Here is an 11,475-nt window from a genome sequence, read left to right as displayed (position 1 = left end):
CAGTTTTGTATACTATTTTTTTCCATTTAAGTTGTGGACCCTCCACCTTCACTTGGAGTTTCTTCCTCTATGTCCTGGCTGCAGAAACTGAAGCAGTTAGGTTTCTAGTTCTGAGAACTAGCAGGAGAAAAAATATACTGTAAAGGACTTGCAGTCCCTTATAATATCTTAGCTTGAACAGAACAGAAAACATTCCTCCAGCTGGAACACTTAGACTGACTATGAGAAAGACAGCTTTCAGATAGTAGATCATCAATCTTTAATTATCAGAAGGGTAACCGTGTTAGTTTGGATCTGCAAAAGCAACGAGGAGTCCTGTGGCACCTTATAGACTAACAGATTTATTGAGGCATAAGCTTTCGTGGGCAAAGACCCACTTTGTCAGATGCATGCATAAGCCTTGCCCAGTGGTCCCCAACCTTTTCAGGTTGTCGGGCGCCAGGGGGCGTGGCCGTTCGCCCGCCGGGTGCCAGGGGGCGGGGACACTTGCCCGCCCGGGGGCGGCCCCCCCCAGCCGCATGCCCAGGGGCGGGGCCCCCCATAGCCACACGCCCGGGGCCGGGGCCCCCCCCCATAGCCACGCGCCCAGGGCCGGCGCTCCCCCCGTAAGCGCCGCACGCCCGGGGACGGGGCCAAGGCCGGGGAGGGGCGGGGCCAGGGCACGCACGGCACCCCCGGGGGCGGGGCCAAGGCCGGCGCCGGAGCCGGCAAGGGCACGCGCAGTGCCCCCGGGGGCGGGGCCAAGGCCGGGGCTGGCGCCGGGGCCAGGGCACGCACGGTGCCCCCGGGGGCGGGGGCGGGGCCAAGGCCAGCGCCGGAGCCGGCAAGGGCACGCGCAGTGCCCCCGGGGGCGGGGCCAAGGCCGGGGCCAGCGCCGGGGCCAGGCACGCGCGGCGCACCCGGGTTGGGGACCACGGGCTTTGCCCATGAAAGCTTATGCCTCAATAAATCTGTCAATCAATTAATGACACCCATGGTGTGTAGTCAGTCTGAAATGATGTTTCAGATCTAAAAGGGGAAGAAGGGGTTGGTTCACCGAAGCTTGAAGCAAATCAAATTCTACACAATTGTCCTGAAAGTTTCAGTTTCCATAAACTTAAAGTTCCAAGGGGAACATCTGAAGCCAGGTATCTGGCCTGTGGGACTCACGAAGGAAGTGCAGATAACAGCGGTTCTCAGAGTAGAGCTGAGCAAACAGACTGTCACCCATTTTCATGACCCTCCAAAGCTTAATTTCAGTGGGTTTGCATTTAAATGCAAATAACCCAATTACTCTAAATCAAATGCTCATCTGCTCAATAGTAGTAAGAAATCTTCAAGAAGAAATGACAGGTGAATAACAATGGAAAGGTGGATAATACAGGCAGCATATGAGGTAGTATTTAAATGGCATGGAACTAGAAGGTATGTGTTTGTAGTTAAGATGCAGTCTAACTCTTAAGTCTAGAAAGTCTTATGTCCTGAATTTACAACGTTTATATGGTCTTCTTCTGGTCTGTAAATCATCCGTCAAATCTACAGCTGGTGGAAATGTGTCTTTAATTTTCTATGGAAAGTGGAAACCAAACAATGGTGCCAACACACATTCTTCTCTGTTAGACTAAAGTTGGTAAAGCCTATGACAGCAGAGCCAGGTTTTTCTTCTGCCAGAGATATCCATTTGCCTTTCCAATTTAGATTACACCCAGTTCAGAAAAATGCCAGTGCTTGGTTTAAGCAGGAATCATATATTTGGGTATTCATTATTATCTTCTAAAATCTGGAATGAGAGAAGTCAATAGAATGGAAAGAACAGATCCACGGAATGAAATATCAAAATATTAATAATACAAATATTATTAATTACATGTCTTACATCTATCACATGCCCTTTTCTCTTAAAGCACTTTGCAATCTAGGTTGTATATACAGTGGCTGTGCTTCAACCTCTCCCTTGTCCTTCCATGAAATGCAGCCATCTCTGGGGTGGAAAGTGACACCTGTTTTAACAACAACATTGCAAAGCAATGTAAGACAAGGAATGAAGAATTAAAAACACATCAAGATTCAGCCAAGATAGCAGGCTAGCACCTCTTTTCTTTGGCACTTTTGTGATAGAGCAAGTAATTTCAAGATTTATACTTTACTTATAAAGTCTATAAAGTCCTTGGGGATCCCTTGGTACATAAATTACTGTATACTAGAGAGGATTTTCCCAGTTTAAAGTGGCTCAGCCCTAACAGAATACTTTATTCATTGGCTTGCTCTGAAAGTTTCTCTCGAGGCTGACAAGTCCTTAGCCTGAGGGTCACAAAGGGTACATTGTCACAGCAGGGCTAAAGTAGAATTAAGCCACGGAATTTTAGATGCGTCAATTGTGTAGCTTAAGTCGAAATAGCTTAACTCAGCTTTCAGCACTGTCTACACAGCAGGAAGTCAAAGGAAGAGCACTCTTCCTTTGACTTCCCTTACTCCTCATAAAATGAGGGTTACAGGAGTTGGAGTAAGAAGTCCTCCAGCTTGACAGTATTTCTAAATAACGGCCTATTGTGTAGATGCGTTCTTTGTTATTTCAGAATAATGGCAGTTATTCCAAAATAACACTGCTGTGTAGAAGTACCCAAAGAGGTCACCCCTTGCTCTTCCCAGCAGCAGGGCCGTACCAGTGAGGAATACATTGAACACCACTGATGTGAGATATTTGTCCGTACACTGAATCTACACTAACTCTTTCCATACATATTTTATGCCATTATTGCTAAAAAGCTCACGAGCACCAACTCAACACACAGCCTTTCCAACTCAACCATGACCACTCAGGGGAAACAGCTTTTCTTTCAGCACAAGGTCATGGTCCTTGAAGTGAGAGATCATAGAGATAATGAGCTGTGTCCATACTGTTCTCTTGCCTTTCCCAGAGCCATTACAAAGCTTTCTTTCCTCCTAGCTCTTCACTATTGCTTGGGCATTCTCTCTTTTATATTCTCATGCTCCATGGCACGCACCCTGGCAGAGGATTTTTAAGTGATCACTTGGGGGGTGTCATGCACCTGACCCTCATTCTCAGAACACCGATCTGCCACTTGTATGTTTATAAATGAGAAGAACAGTAGGCTGGGCACTTTGGCAGCAACCTCAACTGTTGTTTTGTTTTACTGAGTTCTGAAATGCATTTTGGATAAAAACATAGGGTTCATGCTGACAAGAGGAATGTTGGATCAGACCACTGGTGTTTCATTATAGCCACAAGTGCTAACTTTCTCGAGAGCCCCGGGGCCAATTGCATCCTGAAAGAATCCTGGTCATTTTCCGCAGCAGGCTTTCCACTGAGCTACTGTCAGCTGAGCAGGTAGATCTCAATGCTTTAAAGACTCCCCATTGACTCAAATTTGCTATCTCTACACACACAGGCTGTGTCTAGACTGCCCAGTTTTTCAAAAAAATCAGCCACTTTTCCGGAAAAACTTGCCAGCTGTCTACAGTGGCCACTTGAATTTCCGCAAAAGCATTGACTTGCTACTGTAAGAAATCACTGCTTTTTGCGGAAATACTATGCTGCTCCCATTCGGGCAAAAGTCCTTTTGCGCAAAACTTTTGAGCAAAAGGGCAAGTGTAGACAGCTGAGATTTGTTTTGCGCAAAAAAGACCTGATCGCGAAAATGGCGATCGGGGCTTTTTTGCACAAAAGCGTGTCTAGATTGGCACAGACGCTTTCCCACAAAAAGTGCTTTTGCGGAAAAGCATCCGTGCCAATCTAGACGCTCTTTTCCAAAAATGTTTTTAACGGAAAACTTTTCCATTAAAAGCATTTCTGGAAAATCATGCCAGTCTAGATGTAGTCACAGTGTTTAGAACCTCTCTTCCTTCAGCCATCCCCACGAAAGCTCCTGATACCATCTATATGTTTTGTTAGTCTATAAAGTGCTACCAGACCAGTTTTTGTTTCTTCAGTTTATTTTGTCTTTCTAAAGTGACTCCGAAAGGGGAGGAAGTGATGTTGGTGTTTCCTTGTTCTCTTTCCTGTACATATACCAATATGGTATGTTGAAGACTTGGCTATGCCTCACCGGGGAGCATAGCTGTGAAGCACTGTCCATGGGGTTACACCTTAGGAAAGCTTCAGGTGTGAGCATGCGGGCCATGTCTAGGAGTTCCAAACACATAGAATCATACAATCATAGAATACTACAACTGGAAGGGACCTTGAGAGGTCATCAAGTCCAGTCTCCTGCCCTCATGGCAGGAACAAGCACCATCTAGATCATCCCTGATAGATGTCTATCCAACCTGCTGTTAAATATTTCTAGTGATGGAGATTCCACAAACTCCCTAGGCAATTTATACCATCGTTTAACCATCCTGAGAGTTAGGAATTTTTTCCTAATGTCCAACCTAAACCTTCCTTGCTGCAATTCAAGCCCATTGCTTCTTGCCCTATCATCAGAGGCCAAGGAGAACAATTTTTCTCTCTCCTCCTTGTAACATCCTTTTAGATACCTGAAAACTGCTATCATGTCCCCTCATAGTCTTCTCTTTTTAAACTAAACAAGCCCAATTCTTTCAGTCTTCCCTCATAGGTCATATTTTCTTGATCTTTAATCTTTTTTTTTTATCTTCTCTGTACCTTCTCCAATTTCTCCGCACCCTTCTTGAAATGTGATTCCCAGAACTGGACACAATAGTCCAACTGAGGCCTAATCAGTGCAGGATAGAGTGGAAGAATGACTTCTAGTGTCGTGCTCAGAACACTCCTCTTAATGCATCCCAGAATCATGTTTGCTTTTTTTGCAACAGTGTCACACTGTTGACTCATGTTTAATTTGTGGTTCACTATGACCCCTAGATTGCAGTACTCATTGCTAGACAGTCACTTCACATTCTGAATGTGTGAAACTGATTATTCCTTCCTAAGTGGAGAATCTACATTACTCCTGGATACACCATTAAAAATAAAATAAAATAAATAAAGACTGCCAAACTTGAAGCCTCCTCTTCTCTTTTTTAATAAGCTGGTACTCATCCGAAATGTTGAGAGTCCTTCTTCTCAGCACCCTGAAAGTGTTTTAGCTTGGATATATTATGCCTAAATAATCCACATACCTGTTGGGTGTGGTCCACCATCCCATCTAATGGCACTGAGACCACCTAGAGAGAGAGAAAATGAGTTTGCTCTACAGCCTGAGCTGAGAGCCAGCTAGCTTTTAGCTTAAGCTGTAGAGATTCATGCACTAAGCTCAGAGGTCCCAAATTTGGTTTTGCCTGTTGGCATTACAGCTACTCAGAGGACGCTGCAACCAGTGAAAAGGTACGGAGAGGGCCATTCTGGCTTGCAAGCGGCAATTTGCTAGAACAAGTGGGATACCCTGGAGACTCCAACTAGTTCAGTTCACTTTCCACGGCCCATACTGATGGGCTATACTTAAAGGGCCTGCTGCACTGAAGTTCAGTGGAAAGTCTCCCATTGACTTCATTGGGGTTTGGAGTGGCCTTTAGTCAATTGCTCAAGGTTGTGCTTAGACTGAATGGCCAAACCAGAATCTTTACTCCCAGTTCTCTGCTATAGCCAATAGCTAGCTGGACTGATAAAGAACCTAGGTCCAGATAACCCCTCTTCCTTTGAGAAACCCAGGGGATAAGAATGCCCATCGTGGGTTAGACTGGAGGTCCATCTCGCACAGTGTTCTGTCTGCCAAGAGTGGCTATGAGTTCCCCAGGTGGACCACGCACTGTGTGAAGTAATTCTCTTTGTTTGTTTGACGCCTGCTGCCTATTCATTTCGTAGGTTGACACCTGCTTTCCCCCTTAGTCACCCTCTTTTACAAGCTAAAAAGTCTTTTTTAGCCTCTCCTCAGAAAGAAGCTGTTCTATCTCCTTTGTCATTTTTGTTGCCTTTATCTATAGCTGTCCCAATTCTAATAAATGTTTTTGACATGATCAGAAATGCACGTAATATTCAAAGCGTGGGTGTACCGTGCATTTATATAGCGTCTTTATGATATTTTCAGTCTTATTCTCTCTCCCTTTCCTAATGGTTCCTCACATTGTTTGCTTTATTGAGTGTGGCTTCACACTGAGCAGAAGTCTGTAGAGAACTAGCCACAGTGACTCCAAGATCTCTCTCCTGAGCAGCTAATATAGATCCCCACATTTTGTATGTATACTTGGGGTTACGTTTTACTTTGCATTTATCAACACATATTGTCATCTGCCCTTTTATTGCCCAGTCACCCAGGTTTGTGCAATCCCTTTATATCTCTTTTCAGTCAATGTTGACCTTAATTATCTTGAGTAATTTTGTATTGTCTGCCAACTTTGCCACCTCCCCACTTACCTCTTTTTGCAGATCACTTATGACGGATGGAGACGAGACGAGACAAGCAGGGAATCTCAAGAGGTTCCATTTGCTGAGCTTCGTGCTGCCAGGAGCTGGCTCTCCCTGCAGTTGCTCGGTAGCAGCCAGGGAAGGAACTTGGGGAAAGTTAATGTTGAGCTACCCATGGAGCTAGGAGGAGGTGATGATGCTAGGGGAAGTCCCACCCCCTGATCCACACACTTTAGTCTCCCCTCCCCTGGAATCCTGTGGCTCCCCAGCAGGATTCTAGGGATAAAAATGGAGATAGACATGGAATTGGCATCTCCCAGATTCTACATGGGCAGGTGGAAATCTGTAAGCATGTGGAACTCTCATTCAGGACCCCAGAGTTGCAAGGGTGCATAGCTGCCTAGAGGATGACAGTTTTAGCCCTAATTCGCATTGCCTGTGTTCCCACAATATGTAAAATATTGTTTTTAAAACAGAATTTATTCTTTTAAACAAAGAAATCTCTAAAGAAATGCACAAAGCTAAATAATAAATTATAATACCCACAAATGTCTTCTTGATTTCAAGCATAGCAAATTTCCACTTCTCAGTTTGTTATGCTTCTTCCCTTCAGTACCTACTGACACAGCACAGCAATAATGGGAATCAAAAAGGAATGCTTTCAATAAGCAAGTCAAACACTGCAGCAACACTAAGCTCATTTATTGTCCATCTGCTCTGATGGACTCTACAATCTCAAATAGAATCAAGTCCAGGTGGAAACAACTGCGCTTGACGTGGGGCCCTGTATCCTGGAGCTAATCAAAGCCCTGGAGCAGGGGAATGAAAAGGAGAGAAAAAACCAAAAGGAACTCTGCAAAGAAAACTAAATGCATCCATAACTTTGCTATCCTTTAAATAACCTTGCAGCTGAAACATGAAAGTGCTTAGATAAACCACCCCTTTTGAGCAAACCCAGCTAACGCAGGGTGCAGATTTATCTTGACAGATTTTGCAATAGGCTAGTATTCCATAGCTTTTCATATTGTCTGCAGCTGGACACTGCCAATGGTCTGGAAAATAATATCTTCTCAAACTTCACCTCCTCCCCTTTCCTTTTTCTTGTAAGCATCCATATTATTAATAGGAGGCAGCTGGTTCCTATTAATGTTGGGAAACAAGTCTATCTCAGGAATTATGGTTTAAATTGACTTGTAGACTGGGGGAATTAGCCAGCTGCACCTGGCCTAACATGGATATTTTCAGCCATACTAATCATAAACAGGGCTTTGTTCTTTTTGCTCTTGTGGTGTCCACTTGGGTTTCTCTCTCTACCCTTCTCCTTCTGTGTTTATATCTATACCTATGTCTATCAAATCAGGAAGCTAAATACCTTGCCTTTCTGGCAAATAGGTTTGCACGTTTGTCTGTTTTTTAATCAAGGTCATTACATTTGCATAAGAAGGAACCGGCCTTATAGCTTTGCAGGGGATGTGGCACACTTGATGGTAGGAGGCACCAGTTCTTTGGCAAAGTCATGATTAAGCAATAATCACATGGCATGACTGAGAATGGGGACGGAGGGCAGTGCACAAAACGAAAATGGGAGTGAGAGAGAAAGTTAGCATTCAAAGCACAAATCCCAGCTGTGTTGCAAATTATTCTTAACAGTTTGCCACAAAGCAAAGAGAATGTAGCTTCAACACAGGGAAATGATTTTGTTTATTCTGTGCTTCCAGATCAAGGTGCCACACAATGAATTTAAATTTATCCACGGAGGGTAGGAATAGCTGAGTTAACTTCTTTGTTTGCCTCCTACACTTGGCATCTCAAGTAACTGCTCCGCTGCTGTCCCAAATACTAGGGCTGTTCCCTATGACCTTTGGAATGGAACACTCTCACTGCTGAAATTATGAAGCAGCTCACAAGCAACAAGAAATCTTTAATTACAACTTAAACCAAACCCTGCCTACTCCTTTCTGGAAGTATGTGGGCATAGAGGAAGGGTTGCATGTTTTGCATATTTGCATGCCGCCATTACTCTGGCTGACATCTCCCTGTTGAAGGTTAACAGGCAAACCCCAGCTCCGCTTCTGGATAGGAGTAAGGAACATCCCGTTCCTTATGCAGCAAACTCTGTGCTGCCTTGGTTCTCGCAGCACTGTATGAGGAATGGTTTGGGAGAGTGTCGTACCATGGCGGTGGGGACATGGCAGCCCTGCCGAGGAATCCCTGTGAGAAAAGTAATAAGTACATCAGGCAAAGCTTCGGCACCATCTCCCAGCAAGTTTCTATTGATATCTCTGTACATTGATGCTATGTCTGGACATAACATGGATCCAGGCAGAGTTTAGCCAACTCACAGAAATACAGCTACCCCCCATTTGCCCCCGGCTGTAAGAGCAACTTCCTGGGCTGCTGCCTGCCCTTCCCCCATCCCACTGCATTACACAGAAATTTACCATCCTGCATGGTCACTGCCCGCACCCCGTCCCTTGGCTGCACTAGAAAAATTTACCACCCTACAGTGCTAGGCTCCTCTCCCCTTTGCTGGCGGCACTAGAGCAACTTACTGCCTGCATGGCTACCTCCCGCCTCCCACGCCTTCGCTTGCACAGCGACTTACCCTGTGTCTCTCGACAAGAAACCTACTGTAGTACACACTACATGATTGTTGACAAGAGAGGGGAAGAGACAAAAGTCCTGTGTAGAAGTGGAAGTTTTTTGTTGCCATTATGGGGGCTATGTCTACACTGCTCCCTATTACGCAAAAAAATATGGACATGAGACGAAGCGTGGAATATCTTCACATCTCATTTGCATAATTAATGAGGCTCTCTTTTTGTGCAGGAGAGGTTTTTTTTCCTCTTTTTCTTCAGGAAGAATGGCTCTTGCGCAAGAGGGGGGGTTTGAACAAAAAGGAGCCATTTAGATGGCTCCTTTTTACTCAAAAGCCTCGTGTGCAAAAATGGAGCCTAATTAATTATGCAAATGAGGCACAGTGATATTCCACACTTTGCCTCTTTGAATTTTTTTGTGCAAAAGGGGGCAGTGTAGACATAGCCCATGTGTTTGTCATGTCTATTGTTGTATCGCAAAAGGGGTCTTGTGGTGACAAAAATCGCCAGTGTAGACAAGGCCCTAGTCGAAGACGTAAGTGCTAATCTCCATGACAAGAAATGGATCAAGTCCCCATTACATTACAAATCACAACTGCATCTATGGATTAACAATCCAGTTGTGCTTTGCTGCAACAGCATAAATTGCAAAGCCTAGAACAAAGTACATGAGAGCCAAGGACAAAGCACTCTCAGTGGAAAGGCTCCAGCCATGGAATAAACACCCACAGGACATTCAAATCCAGAATGCGAGCACCTTTAGGAAGTGCTGCAAGCCCTTTCGCTTTGGTAATGCTTTCCCATCACAGCCGGAAAGCCATTATCAACATCCACCTCTCCCTTCTCTCTCTGGCATCTCATACAAAAGAAAACCCACCGAAGGCAAAACTCTCTCTTTCTCCAGAAGGGAAAAGAACCAGAGACCTTGCAAATTCACTTTTGCCCATCTATTTTCCATGGACAGCACTCAGATATTCTATCGTGGTGATGAGCTGCAATACAAAGCTATGAGGTGGGTCAATAAGAGAGCAAAGATTATCCTAGACTGAAAACATTTCAGTACATGGTAGATTTTTTAGATGAGATCCCATAAAACGGGAGAGTAGGTGGTCAAGGGAACTATTTTCAAAGTTTAATTTTCACTTCATCGCTGTGGAAAGGACAAATATTTCATGCAGTACAGACATGCAAGTAGGAAAGGAGTTTTTCTGATTCCAGTTCCAGAACTTTACCCGGGCATAGTGCTAATAGATTGTAGCGCCGGGAGCATCACAAGGTCTCTGGTGCTGGAAGGGGAGCTTCCAGCCACCTTCGTATGATAACTCCAGTTCTGGGCCATAAACTCCAGCCTTGGGCCCCAGCCCCGTGCCTTTTACTGCCTTCTTTTACAACTCTTTCCAAGCATACTTGCAGTTGGGTCCCTGTAAGAGTCTGGGTCCAGAGGAACTTAAATATGGTCCCTTAAGTTTATTTCCTCTCAGCAATAAAGGAATTTAAACCTAGATCTTCACTTCTTTTTCCACAGGATTCAAAAGAGATACTAGTATGTAGCAACACCAAAAGGCATCTTCACTTGGGATGTTTTCTTCTCCCGGAGTTTGCCTGACAAATGATATTTTGGCCTTGGAAAGGGTTCAGAAAAGGGCAACTAAAATGATTAGGGGTTTGGAAAAGGTCTCATATGAAGAGAGGTTAAAACGACTGGGACTTTTCAGTTTAAAAAAGAGGAGACTGAGGGGGGATATGATAGAGGTCTATACAATCATGAGTGATGTGGAGAGGGTGAATAAAGAAAAGTTATTTATTAGTTCCCGTAATAGAAGAACTAGAGGACACCAAATGAAGTTAATAGGTAGCAGGTTTAAAACAAATAAAAGAAAGTTCTTCTTCACACAGCATGTAGTCAACCTGTGGAACTCCTTGCCAGAAGAGGCTGTGTAGGCTAGAACTATAACAGAGTTTAAAGAGAAGCTAGATAATTTCATGGAGGTTAGGACCATAAAAGGCTTTTAGCCAGAGGATAGAAATAGTGTCCCTGGCCTCTGTTTGTCAGAGGCTGGAGAAGGATGGCAGAGGACAAATCGCTTGATCATTGTCTTCGGTCCACCCTCTCTGGGGCACCTGGTGCTGGCCACTGTTGGCAGACAGGCTATTGGGCTAGATGGACCTTTGGTTTGACCCAGTACGGCCGTTCTTATGTTCTTATGACTCTATTGAGAGTCTTGGTAACTTAATTATGATTAGAATGGATTTGCAGACTGCACACAGGTTAGAATGGATTTGCACACTGCACACAGGTGCTGCAGCTTTCAGTCCTCTCCCTCTGTATGTTCTTTTTCTACTGTCCTATGCAGCGGATTCAAGTTTTTGTCACTTAATCCTTGTCCTCCTATATAGAGACTGAGCTGGTAACTAATCTTCCCCCAGTTATTGAGATATACAGGCAACCTTTGATCTGTAGTCAGGGTTTCTCATGGGCAGAGAAGCTTCTGGAAAGAACTTTTTTTGAAAGCGCTGACACTGAGATGGTGGCTAAGATACATGGTAGGAACAGGATACAACAGAGACCCGCCATGC

The 11,475-nt window shown here is 44.6% G+C and overlaps 1 long non-coding RNA gene across 1 annotated transcript; it reads right to left on the bottom strand.

The window, feature by feature from the left end:
* Positions 1-909: 909 nt before the first annotated feature.
* On the bottom strand, positions 910-6,430 carry LOC142818266 (uncharacterized). Its single transcript, XR_012895651.2, has 4 exons — positions 6,311-6,430; positions 5,080-5,124; positions 1,856-1,979; positions 910-1,759 (listed from the first exon to the last, which is right to left on the bottom strand). It is a non-coding gene; the product is annotated as an uncharacterized LOC142818266 (long non-coding RNA).
* Between the last annotated feature and the right edge of the window lie 5,045 nt (positions 6,431-11,475).

This window comes from Pelodiscus sinensis, chromosome 14 (assembly GCF_052426305.1).
Source record: "Pelodiscus sinensis isolate ZL-2025 chromosome 14, ASM5242630v1, whole genome shotgun sequence".
In the NCBI taxonomy this organism is placed as follows: domain Eukaryota; kingdom Metazoa; phylum Chordata; order Testudines; family Trionychidae; genus Pelodiscus; species Pelodiscus sinensis.
This window is presented reverse-complemented; position numbering and strand designations above follow the sequence as displayed.